This window comes from Protopterus annectens, chromosome 12.part0 (genome assembly GCF_019279795.1).
Source record: "Protopterus annectens isolate FY-2018-M chromosome 12.part0, PAN1.0, whole genome shotgun sequence".
NCBI lineage: Eukaryota > Metazoa > Chordata > Ceratodontiformes > Protopteridae > Protopterus > Protopterus annectens.
Genome location: NC_056746.1, coordinates 1148092336 through 1148115882, shown reverse-complemented (window position 1 = coordinate 1148115882; position 23547 = coordinate 1148092336). Strand labels below are relative to the sequence as shown.

Genomic DNA, 23547 nt, shown 5'->3' with positions numbered 1-23547 from the left:
ATTTTCTTTCCCATACAAAAAGCAACAGGTGGCCATTCTTCTGACCTGACTTCTAGAACTACAAAACTCAAGAGAATAGTTAGTCTTCCTCACCTCAAAGGCATCAGCAACCTGCACCACCTACTACTTCTGTTAGTAAGAAATCACCAGTGAGAGAGGTCTTAAGTCCTGTGGCAGCATTCAAGACTTGTTCATGTTCAGATTCTTTCACAACAAGGACCTGTTGGCTAACACCAACTGCCCTGAAAGGAAAATCCTGTAAAGAAAGGGAGACCTCTCCAACTCCCTATAAATTGAAAAGATGCATGGGGGAAAAGATAACTGACAGACTTGGAAATGGTGGGTAAAAGTCTACAGTGCACAACTAATCCTATTACCACAATGACAAATGTATAGAACTGGAGTCAATCTTTCTCTACCTACAGAAATCAAACCCAGCAGGATTTCAGCAGCTTGGCATCTAAAGCTTTCCTAAGCCAACAAACTATCCTTGCCCAACAAATGTGCAAATTAAGACCTGCAGAAGTTAAAATACAAAGAAAGACAGCAAAAAACTCAAAGTAGCAAAACCAAACTCCACATCAAAAAGACAACACAGAACTTAAAGACGCAAAATCCAACAGGATATTTGAAGGCAGGGGGAAGATGTTGGAGGTGGAGATGAAAATGGACTACAGTCCTACATATCTAACATTACTATAAATATAGAACTTTTGTGGGAGACAGAGCTTGATCCATTTTCCCCTAACGATCAGAATCCCAGCAAAAACACTACTGGGTGGCAACCAAAAAAGACTGCAGATAAAATTTGCAATTTACCTAAGCTGTTAATAGAGATAACAGACCCAAATTCCTTGCAAGCATAGTGGAAATCTGAAATAAATCTCAATCACACGCAGCTGGAGGAAAGGTGGATCCAGCCATAAGATCTGGCTCCAGTCCATCTTGCAGCAAAACATATAAAGACATCTAGAATGGAAAACTTCACAATAATAATTAAAAAAAAAAAAAAGCATACTAGTATTACCACTAAGAAAACTTTTATAACAGACCATGGGTAGGAAAAGCCTACTACTAGATTGCAGACCATATGTGATCAAAGGAGTGACTGAATAGGCTTGTAAACCGTATCTAGAAAAATCTGGAACTTGGCAACAAGTCTTCAGAGTAAACTAAACTGGAAGTAATAACATAACTCAACCAGAAATGAGGGTTGTAAGCCCTCAACAGAAAATTAACGAAGCAAGCAAACAATGATAGTGCTAGAATGAAAAAAAAAAACAGAACAAGGAATAGAAGTCTGAAAGGCAAGTTGTAATAAACCTTTCAACCTTTCCCCAGGGAACTATGCTATCATTAGTATATGGTCTCCACCTTGATAGAACCCCCCCCCCCCCCAAAAAAAAAAAAAAACAGTATTAGCACAAGCTAGACATCATAGCCCAAACAAAGTTCCCATAGACTACATCCAGAACTACAAGACAGGCAAAGTCCAAGAAACAAAAACACTTTGAAACCAAGAGGAATCTGGAACCACAGAATATCAGAAAGAAAACCAAACACTGAGTGAACTGGCACAGCTATCTATATGAGCAAGGAAAAGAAAGTTAGTTCACGCAGTAGTAACACAGCTTAGCAAGCAGAAATGGTAAACAAAGGAATGAAAACTACAAGAGTTCACCCTTTAGAAGACAACAGCTACAACAAAACTGAAGTCCCAATAAGGTAGCAATGCAAAGCAAATCTTGGCATAACTCCAGGAGACCCTGGGTGATTGGAAATCAGGATCAATGGTCCCAGCAGGTCCTGAAACCCAAACCTGCACTACCTGAAAACCAGAAAAAGTACAGTTGTGTACACTTACCATAAATGTAGATGTTCTTGTGTCTCCACTATTGCAGTCATTACATTTGGGTAATCCTGCTGGCAGGTTGCCCTCAGTTGGCCTGAATTCCAAAGTCCTGGGTCCTGCGTCGGCTGTCGTTGCCCCTTCCCTGACGTCAGGTAGTCAGGAGTAAAAAAGAAGCAGCAGATGCCATTTTCTTTAGTTTTTCTTGCCCCAGATGTTAGGTGCCCCCTTAAAAGGGTAGCCAAAATTTATATCTATATATAAAATTACATGCAGCAATATAAACTTTACCTTCATCCACAAGCAAATACACCACATATGTTGTATAAATCAGAGAAGGAAAGATGGGTTCCATCAGAAGAAAAGGGGGAATGGCGGTTGGGTAACCTGGACTGCAACAGTGAATACACTCTGACATCTACATTTATGGTAAGTGTACACAACTGTACTATGTTCTTCGTGTTTCACTGTTGCAGTCATTACATTTGGGTAGATTCCCAAAGCTATGGTTGGGAGGCTGGAGCTAAACAGAATTAGGAGCGGCTATGAGACCCTGCAGAACTGCAGTGGGAAAGCCTGCCCTGGATTTAGAGTAGAGTGGCAGATGGCGCTTTGTAAAAGTGTGCACTGAACTCCAAGTAGCTGCCTCTAAAATGTCCTTGGTTGGTACTCCCCTGAGAAAGGCTGCTGAAGTGGCTGCAGCTCTGGTGGAATGTGGCCTAATGCCCTTAGGCACTGGCTTGCCATGGTATAAGTAGCAGAAACTAATGCAGTGGCCTATCCCACTTTGAAATAGTCCGCTTTGAGATAGCCTTTCCTTGTGATACTGCAGCATATGCCACTAATAATTGTTCTGTCTTTCTGAAAACTTTGGTTCTGTCCAAGTAGAATCTAGAATCTAAGCGGTCTGTGTACGTCCAAAGAAGTAGAATCCTTTCCCCCTTGTTCTGTGGATTTGGATAGAAAGTTGGCAGATAAATGGTTTGATTAAGAGCCACACTGGACACCACTTTAGGCATAAATGTTGGGTTTGCCCTCAGGGAGACCCTGTCCGGATAAAAAATGATAAAAGGTTCCACAGCCATGAGTGCCTGTAGCTCTGAAACTCGTCTTGCAGAAGTTATTGCTAGGAGCAGAGCTGTTTTCCAAGATAAAACCTTTATATCCGCAGTAGCAGCTGGCTCAAAGGGAGGCAGAGTGAGTTTTTCCAAGACGTAGTTGAGGTCCCATGCAGGCATTGGTGATCTCCTTGGAGGCCTTAAAATTTTTGGCTCCTCTGAGGTACTGTTTTAATAAGGGATGAGAAAAGATTGGTGGCTCTGCACTGTAATGGGCCGAAACGGCAGAGGCATGAATTTTAATAGATGAGAAAGATAGGCCTTTGTCCAGCATCTCAGTTAAGTATTGTAAAATCTGAGAAATATTTGGCACAGTTGTATCTGTTCCTTGAGCCTGGTTCCAAGCACAGAATCTCTTCCATTTTCCAGCATAAAATTTTCTAGTACTAGGCCTTCTGGCTTCCAAAATGACATCCATCACAGCTTTGCTAAGAGGTGTGTTTTGTATGACTACATTATTTGCCATGCTGCCAGGTTTAAAGTTCTGAGCTGGCTGTGCAGGATCTGATTGTTTTGCTGGTATAGTAGATGTGGTACTTCAGGTAAGGTCAAGCTGGGCATTGAGACAAGCTCCTTAATATTGGGTACCAGTGCTGGCGGGGCCAGTCTGGTGGAATAAGAATCATCTTTGGCTTTTCCTGTCTGACCTTTAGGAGTACCTTGGGGAGGAGAGGCAGAGGGGGAAAGGCATATATTGATGGGTTTTTCCAGCTGAAGGATAGGGCGTCCACTTTCCATGCTTGTCTGTGATAAATCCTTGTGCAGAATCTCTTTAGTTGGTAGTTGTGAGGGGAGGCAAATAGATGTCCAGGCATCCCCATTTCCTTGTTATGTTGAAGACTTGTGGATCGAGCTGCCACTCGTGGGGATCCATGAGGCTAATGCTTAGTTCGTCTGCCAGAGTATTTTTCCTTCCTGGCAGGAATTGTGCCTGCAGATGCACTTGGTAAGTCAATGCTGTGCCCCACAAAGTCATAGCTAGTCTGCAAAGCGGTTAAGAATGTGTGCCCCCCTGCTTGTTTATATACCACATAACCGTGGTGTTGTCTGTCTTTATCAGTAATTGTCCTGGTTGAAATAGGTCCTTGAAGGCTGTCATGGCATTTTGAACAGCTAGCATCTCTCTCTGATTGATATGTAGATGCATTTGGTTTGAGGTCCATGTTCCCTGAATGCATCTTCCTGCCATGTGGGCCCCCCCAGGCATAATCTGATGCATCCGTTGTTAGTGTCTGCCTGGCTGGGGGTAATGTGAATGGCTATCCCTTGTTTTGGTGACAAGCCTTTGCCCACCATTGAAGCTCCTGTTGCAGGCAGGGAATGAGAGCAATTATGGTTTCCAGGTTGTGGCAATGTTGAGTCCAAACACTTTCTAGGTACCACTGAAGTTTCCTCATACGCAGTCTTGCATATGGAATTAATAGGATGCAGGATGCCATGAAGCCCAAAGCCTGCAGAATATTTCTTGCTGATAACTGGGCCTTTGTTGTGAACATGTTTAAATGGGTAGTCAGTTGCTTTTGTCTGGCGTGAAATAAGCCATCTGGGCAGTTGTATTTAAGCTTGCACCAGGAATATTATCTCTTGAGAGGGTATTAGTTTTGATTTCTTTTCGTTGACTGTGCACTCTAGGCATGTTAGACGTTTTTTCACAAACGCCAGATGCTGTAAAAGGATGTCCTTGTTCTCTACTTGAATTAGACAGTCGCCCAAGTAAGGGTATATCTGTATTCCTCTGTCTGCAGAATGCAATTACTGGTGCCAGGCACTTTGTAAAGACCCTCGGCGCAGTAGATAAGCCAAAGGGCAGTGCAGAGAATTGGTAATGCACTGAGCCAGCCTTGAATCTGAGGTATCTTCTGCATATTTGTCTGACTGGGACATGCAGGTATGCCTCTCTTAGGTCTAAAGTTACAAGCCAAGCGTTCTTGCCCAGCATGGGCAGAAGCTGCTGCAAAGTCAACATTTTGAATTTTGGTATATCCAGGTATGTGTTCAGAATCGATAGGTCCAGTATTGGCCTCCAGGTCTTGTCCTTTCTGGCCACTAAGAACAGTCTTGAGTAAAATCCTTGCCTCCGCTCTTGCTCTGGCACTTGTTGAATGGCCCTCCTGTCCATGAGGGATGAGACTTGTTTTTCTGCCTCTGCCCATTGACTTTTTGGCAGATCTGGCCAGCTGTTTGCCTTTGACAGGGTATGGAAATGGAACTTGTAGCCTTGCGACAAGATATGTAGAACCCACTTGTCCTGGGTTACAATGTGCCAATTTTGAGAAAAAAGTGCTAATTTTCCCCCTAAGGGTGCTGCCAGGTAATAAGTGCTTGGTGCAGGCAGGGGGAAGTCATTGGGGCTGTTTCCTGTAAGGTTGTGATTTGTCTTCTCCAGTTTTGGAGGTAGAAGCACCTCATTGCTTTTACCTGTATGAACCTTGTGCCTGGGATCTGCCTCTAGGGTGCCCGGGTCTGCCCCTTTGAGGTCTGTCTGACACAGGAAAGGACCAATTCTTTGTTGGCCAGTGTCTACTAAACCTAGGTGGCTGTACTTGTAAGAAATCTTTGACCGTTTGCATAGATTTAGCCTTGTCCTCCATTTTCTTTAACACCTCTTCTGCCTTAACACCAAACAAAGTATCACGCTGTAAAGGTGCATCTAATAATTTAACTAACATGATCAGGCAGATGTTGTTCCTTTAACCAAGCATGCCTTCTAATTACAGAACCTGTAACTGCAGCCCTGCAGGAGGCCTCTAAAGAATCAAAACCACATTGCAAAGTATGCTTTCCAACTTGTTCGGCTGCATGCAAAATATCCTGCATTTCCTTGTTTTCTGCACATTCAGAGTTTAACAACATTTTCTGTTTAAGCAATGACATCACATGTTGCTATTTGAGCATATGAAACTGACAGTTTAAGGCCCTTATAAGCCAAGGTAGCAGATGTGTAACCTTTTTTCCCCATCTGTCCAGTGCCCTAGAATCCTTCCCTGTCAGAAGGGGTAGGTTTTTTTGCAGCGGAAGCCTTAACTCCCTTGGGACCCTGAGAAATGGTTTCTGGGTCAGCAGCAGTATTTTAAAAAGGAATTTATGTGAGTCAGGTACCCAGTAATATCTGTCAGGCTTAACAGGAGCTGGAGGTAAGGAGTCAGGGGTAAGGCTAGGCTCCAAAAACACATCATCTACAATGTTTAACACAGGGGGGATGGCAAGTGGCTTGTGCTGAGGCAGTAACAGGAAATCCCGAGCCTCTTTTTAGATTCTGAAAAATCTTGGCTCTCCCAGTGGAAATGCTCCCTCATGGTATGTAAGGTTTCCCCAAAGGAAAAGTTCTCAGGAGGAGAAGCTGAAGGTATGGATTCTACAGCATCAGAATCCTCATGGGGGGAAAAGAATATTCCTGATCAGAAGAAATGGAAACCTGATCTGAAGATTCATAGTCAGTCTCTTGCCTAGGCCTCTTATCAGGAGGGGGATGGGAACCCCTGATCAAGGTAATCAAGTCTTCAGCCATTTTGAGCATCTGTTTTTTGGGCATGGAGGCCTGTCCACGTGGCTCTTGAGTTTGCTTCTTTGCCTGTGAAGGAGCTTTAGTCTTTGCCTTTGATGTCGGTTTAATGTATAGATGGCTGGGTCTGAATACACCCTCAGAAGCCAGTGCCTGCTCAGCGGCTCCGGACCCATCTGAAGGATTAGCGTCCGAGGCTTCAATACCTTGAGTTTCCAGCGGCATGGTCGACTCCACGTGGGAGTCGGTAGCGGCCTGAGACTCTAAAGTAGCGGTAGTCAGGGGCTGCAAAGGCACCTCACTGAGAACCAGCGAACCGGCAACTGGCTTAGGAGAAGCTTCGTAGTCGGTTTTGGGCCTCGGGTGTCTTTCTTTGCGTTTTTGTGAACTCCGGTAGTCAGATTGTTTTCCGACGACATTTCTGGATAATTAAACCTGCGTCCAAAGTAGTTCAAAGCAAAATCATACAGACGTTTAATAGTGCGTTGGTTAAATCTAGCACAAAACAGACAACTCAGAAAGTTATGATCGGGGCCTAGGCAAGGAATAAAGTAAGAATGAAAGTCCTTATGAGGTATTTGCTTCCCACAAGAAATACAATTATTAACTTTCTGACATCAGTTCTGAAGCAAGAAAAAAGATTCCCCAATGGGGTTAATTAGCTTTATAGAAGACTTCGGATCTGAAATTCGAACGTGAAAATATCAGGAGTCGGCCGACCGGCACTTGCGAACTGCTTCTGCTTCCGGCACCACGCGGCAAGAAAGACTAAAGAAAATGGCGTCGGCTGCTTCTTTTATACCCCTGACGACCTGACGTCAGGGAAGGAGCGACGACAACAGACACAGGACCCAGGACTTTGAAATTCAGGCTGACTGAGGGCAACCTGCCAGCAGGGTTACCCAAATGTAATGACTGCAGCAGTGAAACACAAAGAACATCTCCTAGCACTCCGAACAAGACCAGGAAACCACAATAGCTATCCTGACAGTCTCCTGAGTAAACAATATAATTAACCATGCAGAGGCTAGACAAAAAGAAAAGGACAGTGAGAACAGCAGAAGCACATCCAAAGTCCACAAAGACTGGAAAAATCCTGAGGGAGAAAAAAATGCCTGATTATTTCTGGAACACAGGCAGAAACTAAGAAACATGCCCACAAAGACATGAGGAAGCATACTACCTCCTAAAGTCATAGAGCCATACTCCCTCAAACAAGAAAGGGGAAAGAAACTCATAGTATTTCAACTAAGGCAGAGAAAGAGAAAGGAAAAAGGCTAGAGTGATTATCACAAAGGTAGAATGGTCACTCCAGTCCAAAGAAATAGCTATAACACAAAAAAATGCCCAAGAAATTAAATTAGATACCTAACAGAGCCACAGTTCTTAGAAACAGGAAGGAGAAAGGCTAAAACATAACGACAGAGACAGGAAACTACAGTTGCGTCGATGTCTTAACATTAACTAGAGATGGTAGAAGTGTATCAGTGTAGAAGTACGGAGAACTGAAAGCCCACTGCAGCCTGAACACCTTGAGGTAGTGGGTGTCAGGGGCTGCGAAAGCGCCTCACTGAGAACCGGCGAACCGACGACTGGCCTAAAAGAGGTTTCGTTGTCGGTTTTGGGCCTCAGATGCCTGTCTTTATCCTTGTCCTTGCGTTTTTTCGGTATTGCGGTCATCGGTTGATCCGACGGCATAGTATAATTGAACCTAAGGCCAAAGCAGTGCAAAGCAAAATCAAAACGTCTTTTTATAGTGCGTTTGTTAAATCTAGCACAAAACCGACAACTAGTGACATCGTGATCAGGGCCTAGGCATGGAATACAGTAAGAGTGGAAGTCCTTATGAGGTATTTGCTTCCCACATGAAATACAATTATTAACTTTTTCTGACATCGGTCTGAGGCAAGAAAAAAAGTTTCCCCAATGGGGTACTTAGCTTTATTGAAGACTTCGGATCTGAAATTCGACTTCGAAAATCTCAGTAGTCAGCCGACCGGCACTTGCGAACTGCTTCTGCTTCAGGCACCGCGCGGCAAGAAAGACTGAAGAAAATGGCGTTGGATGCATCTTATATACCCCTGGCGCACTGACGTCAGGGAAGAAGTGACAGCAACAGACGCCGGACCAAGACTTTGGAACTCTGGCCGACTGTGGGACCGCCTGATGGCAGGATAACCCAAATGTAATAACTGCAGCAGTATAACACGATGAACATCTGAAAGCCCACTGCAGCCTAAACACCTTAGTCTTTCACAATCCCACAGCTGACAAGTCCTCAGCTGCCCAAGTCACTATGTCAGGGGGTATAAAAGGAACAATGGCAGATGCCTTTTTCAGGACCTTCTTTTCAAAGATCGTTGTAGTACAGTGGTACTAAGGTGGAGCATGGCTTACATAAGTCCTACTTGTCAGTCTGAAACCATGAGCTAAAGCAGTAGGGGAAGAAATTGGGGTGGAAATGAGCGTAACTCACCCCAAACCTAGACTAAAGAAAGACAAGATAGGCTTACGGAGGGTGGAAAAGGGTACTGCAACACTGATCTACTTGAACATCTACAATTACAGTATGTCATCTACACAACTGTAATATGTGCACTGTAGTTGGTGCTTAAACCTGACACCACCTTGGGTATTACAGATCTCAAGGTAACTCTGCCCCTGTGAAAGGCTAGGAATAGACTCCTTGTAAATAAGGGATTGCAACCCAGAGATGTCTGGCTGAAGTGAGTGCTAGCAACATGGCAGTCTTCCATGTAAGCAATCTGACAGGGGTTAAATCTTCTGGTTCAAAAGGGAACAGTGCAAGTTTACAAGAACAATTTAAATCCTAGGAAGTTGTCGGTTCCTCTCTGGATGGTCCGAGGTGCAATCCGAAGGTTAGCATAAAATTGGAAAAGACAAAGGAAAGCATGCAGAGACAGCAGAAGTGTGGACCTTTATGCCAGAACAAGACAATCTTTTCTTGTAGAGAAGGGAGAGGTAACTCCAGACCTGTTGCAAAACTCCTGCCTTAGTTGGTTGAAAACCATTAGCTTTGCACCAGATAGAGAATCTTTTTCACTTAGCTACATATTACTTTACTGCTACTGTTTTCTAGCCTCTTTAAGGATAGACAAGACATCCTAAGAAAAAGACTGTATGGGTGGAATCAACAGCCAATCACCCAAACCATCAACTTCAGAATTTTCAGGTTGGGATGGATGACAGACCCCTTTTTCTGGGTCAGCAAATCCAGGAGAAGTGGAAAAGGCAGTTCTTCCTTTGCTGAATGCCAGGAGGAGGGAAAACCAGTGCTGCCTGGGACAGAAGGGAGTTACTAAAATAATTTTTGGCCTCTTTGATCCCACTTTTTGTAATACACTGGGGATGAGGAATACTGGTGGAAAAGCACAGAAAGAGAAGTCTGTCCATTTGAAGGAGAAGATATCCACTCTCCACATCTTTCTTTTTCTGTGGGATTCTCAAACAGAACTTGCTGAGTTGCTTATATTCTGAGGAAGCAAAAGTGTCAGTTTCTGGTACACTCCCAGCTATGTATCGGGTCTAGAAAAACCTCCCTTTTCAACATCCATTCACTTGGGGGAGTTCTGCTGAGATCGTCTTAACCTAGCATATAAAGCAGCTATGGGGGTGAGATCCCTAGCTGATGTACCAGATGACTGTTGCATTGTCTGCTAGACTCTTTACGTGTCTGTGAATCAGTTTTTCTTAAAAGGCTTTTAATAAAAGAATAACTGCTGGCTCCTTTATACCGATATGCTGATTCATCTGATACCTGTCCAAAGTCCGTTAGGGTCTGCTCTATTTCAGAGAGCTGGGAGCACCTGGATTGTTGAAATTCTGCTCCCACTATAGGATTTCCTTTTTTAAGAAGGGAAGGAGAGGGATAGGTGTTTATTGGGACTTCTGTTCCTGTGACCAACAGTGCAGTTTTACTACATGGATCATTAGAATGAAAGAAGTCATCTAGCCCAGGAACTTCAAATACCCTTACAATAATGGCCTGTTTGCGGAGTATGTTCCTGAGATACAAAGAAAGAGATTGTAGGACTGAGTCTAAGACTGTTCCCAGGAATTTAGTCCTGGTTCTGGGACAAATCTGGAACTTCTGGACACAGGTTAGCATGTTATGTTAAACAGGTCTCTGGGCTCTTCTCAGTAGCACATTCAAATATGAACACCTCTAAAATCCATTCGTAAGGGTCTGTCTTGGATCTGATCTGCTCAAGTAGTCTGCCACTGAATTGTGTTCAGCTGCGAGGTAGACAGTTTGGAGGTAGACAACTCTGCCTGCAAATATGATAAGACTGTCCCTCCCCACATATGTCAATATACTGCACAACTGTGTTACTGTCTGTTAAGACTTGAGAGTTTCAGGATTCCAAAGGTACAGAGTCTGGAGGTTCAAGGTCAAGGTTTTTATTTATTTGATGTTTGTGTCTTTTGTCTCATTTGAGCTAAACTTCCTCAACTATGACACCCTTTCAACACTCCCCCTGAAATGTTCAAGGCATCTGAAGAGGCTGCTTGAATGGGGGAGGAATAAGGAAAAGCAATCCCTGGGTTGCCATTTGGATGATCCACCAAGACAACTCTTTCTTCACAAAAGGCAAGATGCAAGCTGGGAAGGAGAGAGGGTGGCAGTGCTGCATCCAAAATGATTTCTGGCTTGCAAATTATGGATGCCATGAACAATGAGGTTCTCAGAATCTCTACTGCAGAGGTCATCTGCATAATTGTTAGGGACAAAGTAGTCAGTCAAGAACTGAAAGACAGAAAAGCCATCATTGCTGATGTATTCAGAAGATATTCCAGAAATACTATAGATTTAGTGGAATGCAAACTGAATTTGTTGAAGCTTAGAATGAACTCTGGGTTAAGAAAGAAGTTGATAGTGAGCTGCAAGCCATGCAGAATCTTTCCAACTGAAGCGGCCTGAATAAAGAAACCTTCCAAGTACGGCTAGATGAGGATACCTTGGAATATGTGAAACGCTAAGACAATGGCTAAACACTTTGTGAAAATTGTTGTAGCAGTGGAAAGCCCAAAGGTAAAGCACTACATTGAAAGTAACATCATGAAATACAATCTCAAACATTTTCAGCAGTTTAGATACACAAGGATCTGCAGGGATCTTCATATAGGCACCCTTTGGATCCAAGGTGACTATTGAGAAGAAAGGTTGGAGCATTACCCTCCTGAACTTTAGACCTTTTAAATGTGTTCAGAAAGGACAAATCCAGAATTGTCTCCACATTCCATTTTGGAGGACAAGAAAAAGGCTGGAATAGACCCCCTTTTCATTTTAGATGGGAAGGGGCAAGGTTCTATCATTCTCTGAAGGAAGAGGTTGGGCAGGATTGGTAGAACCAGATGCTTTTGGCTTGAGAGAACAAGGAATTCCAGAGGAAAATGGAGAATTCCAGTGAAGTCTCTGTCCATTCTTTATGATGTCCAAAACCCAAGTGTCGGATGTTATTGTTCTCGAAAGTGGAAGGCGGTCATTTTCCTAGAAAGGCTGGTAGATGGAAGACAGGCTGGGAGATGGAAGACAAAGGGAGAATGAGTTTGGAACCTTTGTCTGAAAAGGATCTTTTGAAATCAGACTTGTGTGTTTCTTCAAAAATTCTTTCATTCCGACCGAGAAGGATTTTGGCATTTGTGGAAAAAGGGACCAGAGGAATGGAGTGGTAGTGTCTCTGGAACTTGCAGAAGGGGGAAAGAAAAAGTCACTTAAGTCCCTGCATTACCATTCTCTTTCAGTCTATAAATTTTAATTTCAAGCAGAAGAGAACCAAAACAAGTTTTCGTTGTGCAAAGGAGAAGCCGAAAGCTTAGCCTTATCATCCATTAAAGACTGGAGTTGAAGCCAGGAATATCTCCTTAGAACTCATCCAGCAGCAACTGCACTGGAGGAGGCACAGACAGTTTCATACCTACACTTGATGTAATACCTTTCAACCAGTGCATTAGAGGTGAGCATTTTTTTGCAAACTGTCAAAAGTTAGGTATGCTCACCTTTATTTATGCCATAATGTCAAAAATAAAAAGCATATACCTAATCAAATGGGACTAGTAATTAATGGAACAGAAAGACCAGGTAGCAGAATTATAAACCTTTCTGTACCTTACACCACCCTGCTATCCTTGTCATTTGGTAAGGTATTACAAGAGGGAAGATGCACAGAAGCTTTATCGGACTCCACTGAAACAACTGCTGGGTGGTGGAGGGGGCGGGGGGAGGTAGCAGACTGTTTTGAATTTTCCATATGCAGCTAATTGTAGCATCCCTTATGTGAATCAGAATCTTGTTTGCCCTCCGAGTTATAAAGTACCGCATTATTTTATGAATGGCATCACCAGAAGAAAGGTCTTCTTGTGGTGAACTGAAAACATTGATGGATGAATTTGGGAAAGTAGTCACTAGGATCAGTTTCAGGTTCTAAATAATATTCTTCCTCAAAAGACAAACTTTTGTGGGGAGTGGAAAAACAAAACTGAAACTTAGGATGATGTAAAGGCATAACTGCTTTAAAAGATTCTTGTGAAAAGCTAAACCACTACTGCTGTGGATCCCCAAGGGCATGGGTTACAGGAGGAGATACTTTTTGTTTCAAGTATCCGGGGTTTCAGCAACAGGAGCAGACCCAGATTTCTAGCAGTCCTGTGGGCTTATCAAGCACCTCAACAAAGCAATCATACTCCAGACTAAGTGAAAGAAGCAGATAGACTAGGGTCTTCTTTCAACTACTTAACACCTTCTTCTTGGTTGATGAGGACTGGCCAAGGAATACAATTCAGGAACCAGTAAAGTCAGTGTTACAGCACAGACAGGTTTGTTTTCTAACTACAGTTTAAAAGGACAAATGGCTTCTAATGGCTTTAGACAAAAAAGATTAACATTACATTTTCTAAAATGAAGTCATCTTCCTAAACAAAAAAGGCACTTTGGATGCTCATCTTTGTAAGGGATCTACTGACCATAGTTACATTAGTCTCTTAGACAGGATACAAGAAAGAAAAAAAAAGAAAAGTGGAAGGCTCTTCAGTGGGGCACTTAGCTGCTCTGAATGTATGTAGCTAAACTTGCATGGCTGGCAGGCCATGAATCTGACGGAGTCTTGCTTCCACTTACTAGTGGCAAGAAAGTTCTATAGATGTTTGTGCCTGTTCATCTCCCAAATACAAGTATGTTGTCTCAGGTACAAGTCTTAAGTCAGAAAGTGCAAGAGGAAAATCTCCAAGCTTTTGTAGCCTGGTCAGACATACACATATATATATGTATATATATAGACATCTAATACTTTATCAGGGTACTGCACTGATCAGTATTGGCCAATTTCAGGCACAGCCCAGGTTGGAATACAAAACATTTCAAATACAAAACTACAGAAATGTAAGCAACAGAATAATCCATACTAATTTCAAAGAAAAAGATATACATATATTCTAGTAAAAGACAGTGTAATGTACAACATATACAGTAGTTTCTAAAGTGTGTCAATCTTCAGTAAATCTTGAGAGCGGAGAAACTTGAAAAGGAGACAGATTAGGTGATGCGCAATAAAGATAAGCTTTCTTGGGGCACTACCTTCTGTTGGCAGGAATCTTGGTGGCCTGTTCGGAGCCTCAAATGCAATGGAAAAAAGTAGTAACCAGACAATTTCAAGATTGAGTTTCTCAAGACTAGTTATTCAATTTCTGATCAGCACCTAGAGGAGCACATGGACTAATGATCAATCACTTCTTGCAGCAGAATTAAATAAAGATGGTGCACTTGTTATACTTTCTTTTCTACCAGGTGTCATGCAGTCTTTGAGAAGAAACCAGCTTAGTTCCAGGAAAGTTTGCTAGCTCTGAAAGTCAGAATGGAAGGAAAATGTCTGCATTTAAATTCTGATGCATTTAGAAGTTTCACCTACGAACGACTTAACTCCCAAATGTAGGAAACAATAACTTGCCAATCACAAACTACAAATTTCCTAAACGTCACACTGCAGAACAGTTGTAAGTTCTTCTAAGAAAAAAGGCCCTTAACCATTCTCTGTGTGGTGGCAGTATTGCTGCCACCCTCCCTCACTCTAACCTAAAAAGTACAGTTGTGTACACATACCATACATGTAGATGTTCAAGTGTATTCACTGTTGCAGTCAACACATTTGGGTTATCTGCTTGCAGTAGCCCTCAGTCGGCCTGATTAACAAAGTCTTGGGTCCTGCGTTGGTTGCTGTCCCATCTTCCATGACGTCAGGTAGTCAGGGGTATAAAGCATGCAGCCGACGCCATTACATCAGTTTTTCTTGCCCCAGATGTCAGGTGCCCCCATAGTGGGAAGCAATTATATATATAAGGTTACACCTCCAACAAAAAAGCAAATACACCAAAAAGCTTTAAACACAGTACGCAAGAATAGAGGTATAGCCAATAGAAGTCAGGAGGTTGGAGGGAGGGTAACTAGGACTGCAACAGTGAATACACTCGAACATCTACATTTATGTTAAGTGTACAGAACTGTACTACCTTCTTTGTGTTTCACTGTTGGAGTAATCACATATGGGTAGATTCCCAAAGCTAAGGATGGGAGGAGGAAATTAGATAGCATTAGGACCAACTATAAGGCCCTGCAAGATTGCAGTGGCAAAGCCAACTCTGGATTTAGAGAAAATTGGCAAATGGTAATGCTTGGTGAAGGTATGTACAGAACTCCAGGTAGCAGCTTCTAGGATGTCCCTGGTAGGGACACCTCTGATAAAGGCTGTAGAGGTAGATGCAGCTCTGGTAGAATGTGGTCTAATCCCCTGTGGGGTAGGCTTTGCATGGTGCTTAAAGTAGAAATGAATGCAATGGCCTATCCATTTAGAAATCGTTTTCTTTGAAATGGCCTTCCCCTCTGACCCTGTAGCAAATGCAACCAGCAGTTGTTCAGATTTCCTGAGAGGTTTAGTCGTGTTCAAATAAAATCTAAGTTGTCTGTGCACATCTAAGGAGTGCAGAATCCGTTCCCCTTTGTTCTGTGAATTAGAAAAGAAGGTTGGCAAATGAATGGACTGATTAAGGGCCACACTAGACACCACCGACTGGTCCTGAGGGACACCCTATCCACACGAAAAATTATGAAAGGCTCCACCGCCATGAGGGCCTGTAATTCAGACACCCTTTTAGCTGAAGTGATGGCTAAAAGGAAGGCTGTTTTCCAAAAAAGGAATTTCAACTCTGCATCTGCAGCTGGCTCAAAAGGAGGTAGAGTGAGTTTTTCCAAAACAAAATTTAAGGTCCCTTGCTGGAGTAGGGGCTCTCCTGGGTGGTCTTAAGTTTTTGGTCCCTCTGAGGAACTGCTTCAGCAGTGGATGAGAAAAGAGGGGTGGGTTCTCTACACTAAGGGACTTTGGCTAACAAAGTTCACAGATGACTGCAAACTGGGAGCCATTATTGAATCCCCAAATGATGTGGATACTCTACAAAAGGACCTTACAGAAACAGATGCTTGGTGCCAGATGCTTGTTGAAATGAGATGAAATGGCTGAGGCATGAATTTTGATGGAGGAAAATGCCTTGTGCAGTACCCTCAGTTAAGTACTATAGAATCGGAGATAAATTGGGCACTGCTGTGCCCATCCCCTGAATTTGGTTCCAGGAACAGAATCTTTTCCATTTTTCAGCATATGATTTTCTAGTACTGGGCCTCCTTGCCTCCAGAATGACATCCAACACTTGCTTACTGAGGGATGGTAACAGAGAGATCACGTAATTAGCCAGGCTCAGAGTTTGAAGCTGTGGGTGTAGAATCTGGTCCTCCTGCTGTGACAGCAGGACAGCGGTCCGAGGCAGGTGTCATGGTGCTAGCAGTGACACAATGTGTCAAAGGGGGGTCCCAGTGTTGGCATGGCCAGTCTGGTGCAATCAGTATCATCCTTGGTTTGTCCGGTTTGATCTTCAGTAGTACCAACTTCATGCTACTCAAGTCAGAAGTGACAAACTTCATGACACTCATGCAGATGGGAACTGAAAGTTCAACTGTTGAATCCTACACTAAGGCACTGTACGAGCACATCCACTCTTGCATGAATCGTGCCATCCCAAAAAGAACCAAGATGCTCTCATCCAAAAAATGGAAGCCAATCTGGTAGTCCCTGCCATAAACAAACTTTACAACAAAAGGAAGAAACTGTTGCAGAACAGAGGAAAATCCGAGGATGCAAAAAACTCCCTTACCAGCCTCAGTAAGAAAAGTACAGTTTTGTACCTACCATAAATGTAGATGTCCGATAGGTATGCAACTGCAGTCCTTACATATGGGTTGTCCTGCCTCAGGCAGCCCTTCGGACGGACGGATTCCAAAGTCTGGGTCCGGCGTCGGCTGATGTCGCCCTTTCCCTGACATCAGATCGCCTGGGGTATAAAAGCGTCAGCAGACGCCATCTTCTTCAGTGTTTCTTGCCCCAGATGCCAGGTGCCCTCTAAGGAAGGCTAAATTTTGAAAATAGAGAAAAAATTCCAGACAAGTACAACAACATAAAAACAAATACACCATAAAAGATTACCCCAGGTAGCTAAAATGAGGGGTAGAAACCCAAGAGAATACCACAGAGGGGTAGGTGGGAGGGAAAACCTGACTGCAGTTGCATACCTATCGGACATCTACATTTATGGTAGGTACAAAACTGTACTATGTCCTTCAAGGATGCAACTGCAGTCCTTACATATGGGTTGAATACCATAGCCAACCTGGGGGTGGTAGGCATTAACACAAAGATGGTGTAGCTAAAATGCCCTGCAGGACTGCAGAAGCAAACCCTGCTCTGGATCTGGAATATAAAGGCAGGTTGTAATGCTTGGAAAATGTATGCACGGAGCTCCATGTAGCAGCTTCTAAAATGTCCTTTGTTGCCACTCCTCTTAAAAAGGCTGTGGAGGTGGCTGTAGCTCTGGTGGAATGTGGTCTGATGTCAGCTGGCACAGTTTTTCCATGAAAACAGTAGCAGAACCGAATGCAATTTCCAATCCACTTAGAAATTGTCTGTTTGGAAATTGCTTTTCCCTGCAATCCAGCAGCGCAAGCTACAAAAAGCTGGTCAGATTTTCTGAAAGACTTTGTTCTGTCCAAGTAGTAGCGCAGCTGTCTGTGTATGTCCAAGGTGTGCAGAAGTCTCTCTCCTTTATTTTGAGGATTGGGAAAGAAGGTAGGCAGGTGAATAGCTTGATTCAGGGACACCCTGGATACCACCTTTGGCATGAATGACTGATTGGATCTCAAAGAAACTCTGTCCTGATGAAAAATGAGAAATGGTTGTATTGCCATAAGGGCCTGTAGCTCAGAGACTCTTCTTGCTGAGGTTACTGCCAGAAGAAAAGCTGTCTTCCAAGACAGAAATTTCAACTCTGAAGATGCTGCTGGTTCAAAGGGAGGAAGAGTTAATTTTTCCAGCATGAAGATGAGGTCCCATGCAGGCACTGGTGGTTTCCTTGGAGGGTTGATGTTCTTTATACCTCTTAGAAACTTTCTTAGCAGTGGGTGAGAAAATACAGGCGGATCAGTGTTATATTTAGCAGATATTGCCGAAGCATGTATTTTTATGGAGGAATATGAAAGGCCATTGTGGAGCATTTCAGCCAAATATTCCAGGATCTGTGGAATGCTCATCACTGATGGGTCTTGACCCTTTTTGCTGTTCCAGATAAGAAATCTCTTCCATTTTGCTGAGTACGTTTTTCTAGTGGAAGGTCTGCGCGCCTCCAGGATGATATCTTTTACCCTTTTGGAAAGTGTATCCTGAGGAATAGTCATGGAATCTTCCAAGCTGTCAGCTTCAATGTTTTCAAGCTGCGGTGTAGTGTCCTGTAATGGTGCTGTGTCAGAAGAAGTGGCCATTGAGGAAGGAGCCACGGATTGGTGAGTGTCAAGCTCCATAGCAGTGGGTACCAGTGTTGTCTTGGCCAGTCTGGAGCTATCAGTATGACTTTCGGTTGCTCTGTCTTGATCTTTAGTAACACCTTGGTCATCAAAGGAAGAGGTGGGAAGGCATATAGTTCATAGGTTCATACTAGGCTATCTACCCTAGGGCATTTATAAGCCTAGCCAGAGTGTGTGTGGCTTTCACCACCCCTTAGGATGAGAATACTATACCCATTAGTTTGCTGTGCCTCTGTCCAGCAGTGACACAGAGATGATTCCCGGGGTAAACCTACAATCTCCCATCCACTCGTCAAGATTTCTCTTGAACAGAGTCAGTGAGGGGCTCTGCCTCACATGGACTGGGATTCTGTTCCATAGTGTAGGGAGTCTCTGGGTGATGAATCTGTCCCTCCAGCACGTCCTATTTATATCCGTGTTGAGGTTTAAGTCTCTTGCCTCTGGTGGATTTGGATTTTTTGAGGTGGAGCATGTCCATTAATTCCGGGTTGGACATGGCCTTGTATATGTCAGGCACAAATCACCTCTGAGCAGACGGTATGCGACTGAATAGAGCTGGAGTTTCTTCAGTCGGGCATCGTATGACTTATGTTTGAGCCCCTTTATCCTTTTGGTGAGGAACTTTTGGGGTCTTTCCAACTGCTGCAGGTGTCGGGTAAGGTACATTCCGAATGGGGCATTGTACTCAATCATTGGTCTGATAAGTGAAGAGTACAAGGGTACAATGACCTCTCCTGATCTGGATGTGAATCCCTTCATGATCAGGTGGGCAATGTAGAAGGTCTTCCTAACCACTTTGGCAATGATAGTGTCAAAAGAGAGGTTACTGTCAACTTGGGTCCCCAGGTCCCTGATAACTTCTTCCGTGTTTAATGGATTACCACCTATGTGGTAATTAGGGGTTACCTTGTTTTTCCCAAAGGGTATGACTATACATTTTTTGGCATTTAGCTTAAGGCCATGGCTCTGGCACCAGTTATCCATTTCTATGAGACCTCTCTGGAGGATGTCTGTGTCTGATGGAGTGTCAATTATGGTGCCCAGTTTGCAGTCATCTGCAAATTTTGTCAGCCACAATCCCCCTATGTTTGCCTGCACTTCAGAAAAATAAATGCCGAACAAGAGGGAGCCCAGGACTGAGCCCTGTGGGACACCGCTCGTGACCGGCTTAGAGTCTGACATGGCACCAGCAACTCTAACCCTGTGTGTTCTGTCCTTGAGCCAGTTTGCAACCCATCTTGTGACATATGGGTTTACATCTAAGCTGGTGAGCTTTTCTATGATGCCCGAGTGGGGTATTGTGTCGAATGCTTTTGCTAGGTCAAAGTAGGCTGTGTGAACTGCCTTACCCTCAACAATGGCCTTAGTGACTGTTTAGAAAAAGTCGACCAAGTTCAAGAGGCAGGATCTGCCCTTGACAAAGCCAAATTGGGTAGGATCCAGTGTCTGTAGGTCCCCAATGTCTTTATTTATGAGTTCCATTATGATCCTCTCCATAGCTTTGCAGACAAGGCTCGTAAGCTGGTAATTTCCAGGGTCTGTAGAAGCACTGCCTTTGTGGAGTGGGACCACAGTTGCCGTACGCCATTCTTTGGGTATGTATCCTGTAGTAAGGCTAAGATTAAACAGCAGCCTTATGTGTGGGTTTAGTTTTTCATTGAGTTTGTGTAGCGCACACAGCCGGGGACACTGTCCGGTCCCATTGATGCTGTGTTTTTTGCTTTAGAGAGAGCAGCTCTCACCTGGGCATCTGAGATGTTTGGGAGGCTAGACTCTGGTGGGATAGATATTTCTCCTTTTGGGGGAGGGAGAAATTTGCACTGAACCTGTCTGCCAGTATGTTGGCAATGTCTGTGGGTTCAGTGATTTTTTTATCATTTTGGACTAATTCTGAGCATATCTGGGAGTTTCCACCCAGGTTTCTAACATAGCTAAAGAAGGCCTTATGATTGTCTTTTGTGTCATTAGCGAATTTTCTGTCAAAGTTGGCCTTGGATGATTTTATGAGTGATCGTAGTTTTTTGCTAGTATTTATCAGAGATGCCTTCCCTTTTAGGGATTTTGCTCTGTCATGTAGTAGCTTTCTCCCTCTTGTTGTAGAGTTTATTTATGGCTGGGGTCCACCAGACCAGGCGCCTGCCTTTGGTGGAAAGGGTCTTGATTTTATTAGGGATTGCTTGATCCATACATTCCTGGAGGTGCTCGTAGAAGGCATTTGTAAGGGTTTCAGCAGCGTGGGTTGTGGTTTCCACTGGCTATGGGGCCTTGAAGGATACCACTCCAGTCTTAAGTGTGAAGTTTGCTTTTGAGAAGTTCTTCACTGTGGTCTTTTTTGCTGGGGTGGGGGCGGGATGTGGATCTCCAATGAGATTAATTTATGGTCTGATCTCACCAATGAGGGATATACTTCCGGTGTGGAGCATTTTGTCCCCATGTTTGTGATGATCAGGTCTAGTATATTTTCTCCTCTTGTGGGAATGGTGACTAGTTGTTCCATAGCATTTGAGTTTATGAACTCCAGGAACCTTTGGGCTAGGGTGTTGGGGCTTGAGTAATGTTCCCAGTCTATGTTTGGGTAGTTGAAGTCACCCAATATGATGGTGTTTGGAGAGACATTCATACTCTCCAGTGTCTTCAGGAAGGCTGTGTGGGTTTCCTGAGTTTGAGAAGGTGGTCTGTAGCATGCTACAAACTGTAGGGCAGTTTTACCTATGGTTAATTGCACCTGGATGGTCTCCGATGCTTCGTGCTTTGCCACTAACCTGGAGGTGTGGGTATCCTTTATGAATATGGATACTCCCCCTCCTTTTGTGGTTCGGTCCGATTTTGGGGCGGAGCATGATATGAGGTATAACCTGATAGTGCTGGGGTGCTCTCAGGAGCCTTGAACCAGGTTTCAGTCACAGCACAGACATCGATGTTCTCCATACTGAGGACGGCTTCGAGGGCATGCATCTTGAGGTTTAGACTTCTGGCATTGAGCAGTATTTTCTCCATTTTTGTTTTCTAGGGCAGTAGGTTTATCATTTGAGCCTTGCCTAAAAAGGCACTATGGGGTGGCAAGAGCCTTTGCCAATATCCGGAAGCCCAGGGTGACAGGTGCAAGCCGTCCCTTGCGAAGCAGCGTGGCTTGTCAAGCATGTCATCCCAGGCAGACAGACATTGGATCCCCTTAGAATGACACCAGTAATTAAGCCAATTATTAAAGCTGATCATTTTGTCTCTGTATTGTGGCATCATTCTTGGTGAGGGTAGGATACTGCTCAGGGTCAGGGTCATACCGGCCTGGGCTACATAATCTGAGAGCTCCTCTATGTCTCTTTTCATGTAGTCCAGGGAGGTACGTCTCAGGTCGTTCACACCGGCATGGACAATGACCGAGTCATACTTGTACCTTGACCTGAGTGCTTGTGTTATGTGGCGGATTCTAGCGCCTGACAGGCAGCTTACTGTGATCTTTTCCTTGTTCAGTCTGGTGAGTGGGGCGTCAGTGTGTCTGACTATGGAGTCACCTACAACAAGTGTGTCTGGCATTGTGTTTGGCCTTAAGGGCTGTGACTGTTTAGCACACTGACTTTGAGAACTATGTGTTGCATGTCTTATGTCTTGAGGTGGCAGTTGCTTGGGTGTCTGCTTTGGAGGCCTCTGTAGTTTTGGTAGATTTTTGATCAGTGCCTCCGAGTATGTCTTTGTGTGTTTATGTGTTTGTTTTGCAGTTGTGATAGTTCTATGTGAAACTGGGTTTGTGGTGTGCGTGGTTTCTTTCTCCTCCTGTCTGGTCTTGCCAGTCCTGAGTTGAGAGAGCTCAGCCTCCAGTTTGGCTATATAGTTGCATCTCTCACATGTATTTGTGTTTTGTGGGAGAAGGAGTGGGTTGTCTGTGTACATGAGGCAATTGTAACATTGCCTCAAGATGCCCAGATTCACCAGCTGAACAGGAGAGGGCTAGCAACTGACCCTTGACATGCTAGAAAAAGTGAAAAAGTTTGCTGTGTAACTGAGTCAGAAGGGACCTATAGGAAATGGGTACTCAAGGGATTCTAGGCTAATGTAGTACTTTGTTTAGTATACAAGTACTTTACCTATATAAAAATGCTTTAGGAGCAAGTGCTGAGCTTTTGAAATAGAGAATAGACTGTTTAGATTGCAAGTAGAGAAGTTCTAAGGGAAAAATTGAAGAGCAGACTTTACGGAGCCAGAAATAGTTTAACCTTGTTTAACCGGCGCTGCCCGATGCTGCTCTATGGGCAACTCCACGCTAAAGCGGGCTTTATAGCAGGGGGTTGAAAAGAGCTAGGAATTGACCCAAAATGGCCAATAGACTACAAGTTTCTGGCTGGAACCACTGCTCTAGGGACAAATAGGTTGCTCAGTGCTCCCCACTCCCGCTGGTGAACAAAGAAGCTTCCTTTTATCCAAATAAGGATATGGAATAGCACAGGAACCAAGCCAAAGCCCAGAGATCAGCAAACTCTGAAGACTGGACTATTTTAGTTCAGTAAGGCGGGAAAACAAGATTTTTTTTTTTTTTTTTTTGCAGAAAACAGAGGAAAAACAGACAGTAAATGCTATAAATGCTTTTAAACGGCTAGCGCACTTGAGTGTGTTAGCCTACAGGTAAAATTAAGCAACAAATAACTTTTTAAGAGTGCAAAACTTTTAGTTATGTACTTATCATAACTTTAGATGTTTGGGATCCATCTCGCCTACATTCTGTACTGATGGGCTCGGAGCCGATCCTCGGCTCCTACTGCACGCTATGCTATAGAGCGAGGCCTCTTATTGGCTGAGCTATTTCTTATCCCAGGATGCACCACCACTAATCCCCCAGATCTTGTTTGTCCGCATTCATCCACACATGCACAACTTGTTTATATAACATTGTTAGATGTTTCAAGATGAAACAACAGGATTCGGATCTTCTGATATCCTCTGATCTCCAAGGAAGGGAGAAGGAGGGTGGGTTATTAGGAATGTAGGCAAGATGGATCCCAAAACATCTAAAGTTATGGTAAGTACATAACTAAAAGATGTTATGTGATCCTATCTCGCCTACATTCTGTACTGATGGGACAGCGTCCCTAGCACCTAAATCCTGGGTGGCTCATTGGAAAACACTCCTGAGCACTGTGGAACCAAATGAAGCTGCGTCCTGAGGCAGCAA

General features: G+C 43.8%; 1 protein-coding gene across 1 annotated transcript in view; it reads right to left on the bottom strand.

Moving 5' to 3' along the window:
- LOC122817037 (transient receptor potential cation channel subfamily C member 4 associated protein) overlaps positions 1 to 23547 on the bottom strand; it is a gene marked incomplete in the record, with an annotated part of 2826501 nt that overhangs the window by 989655 nt on the left and 1813299 nt on the right.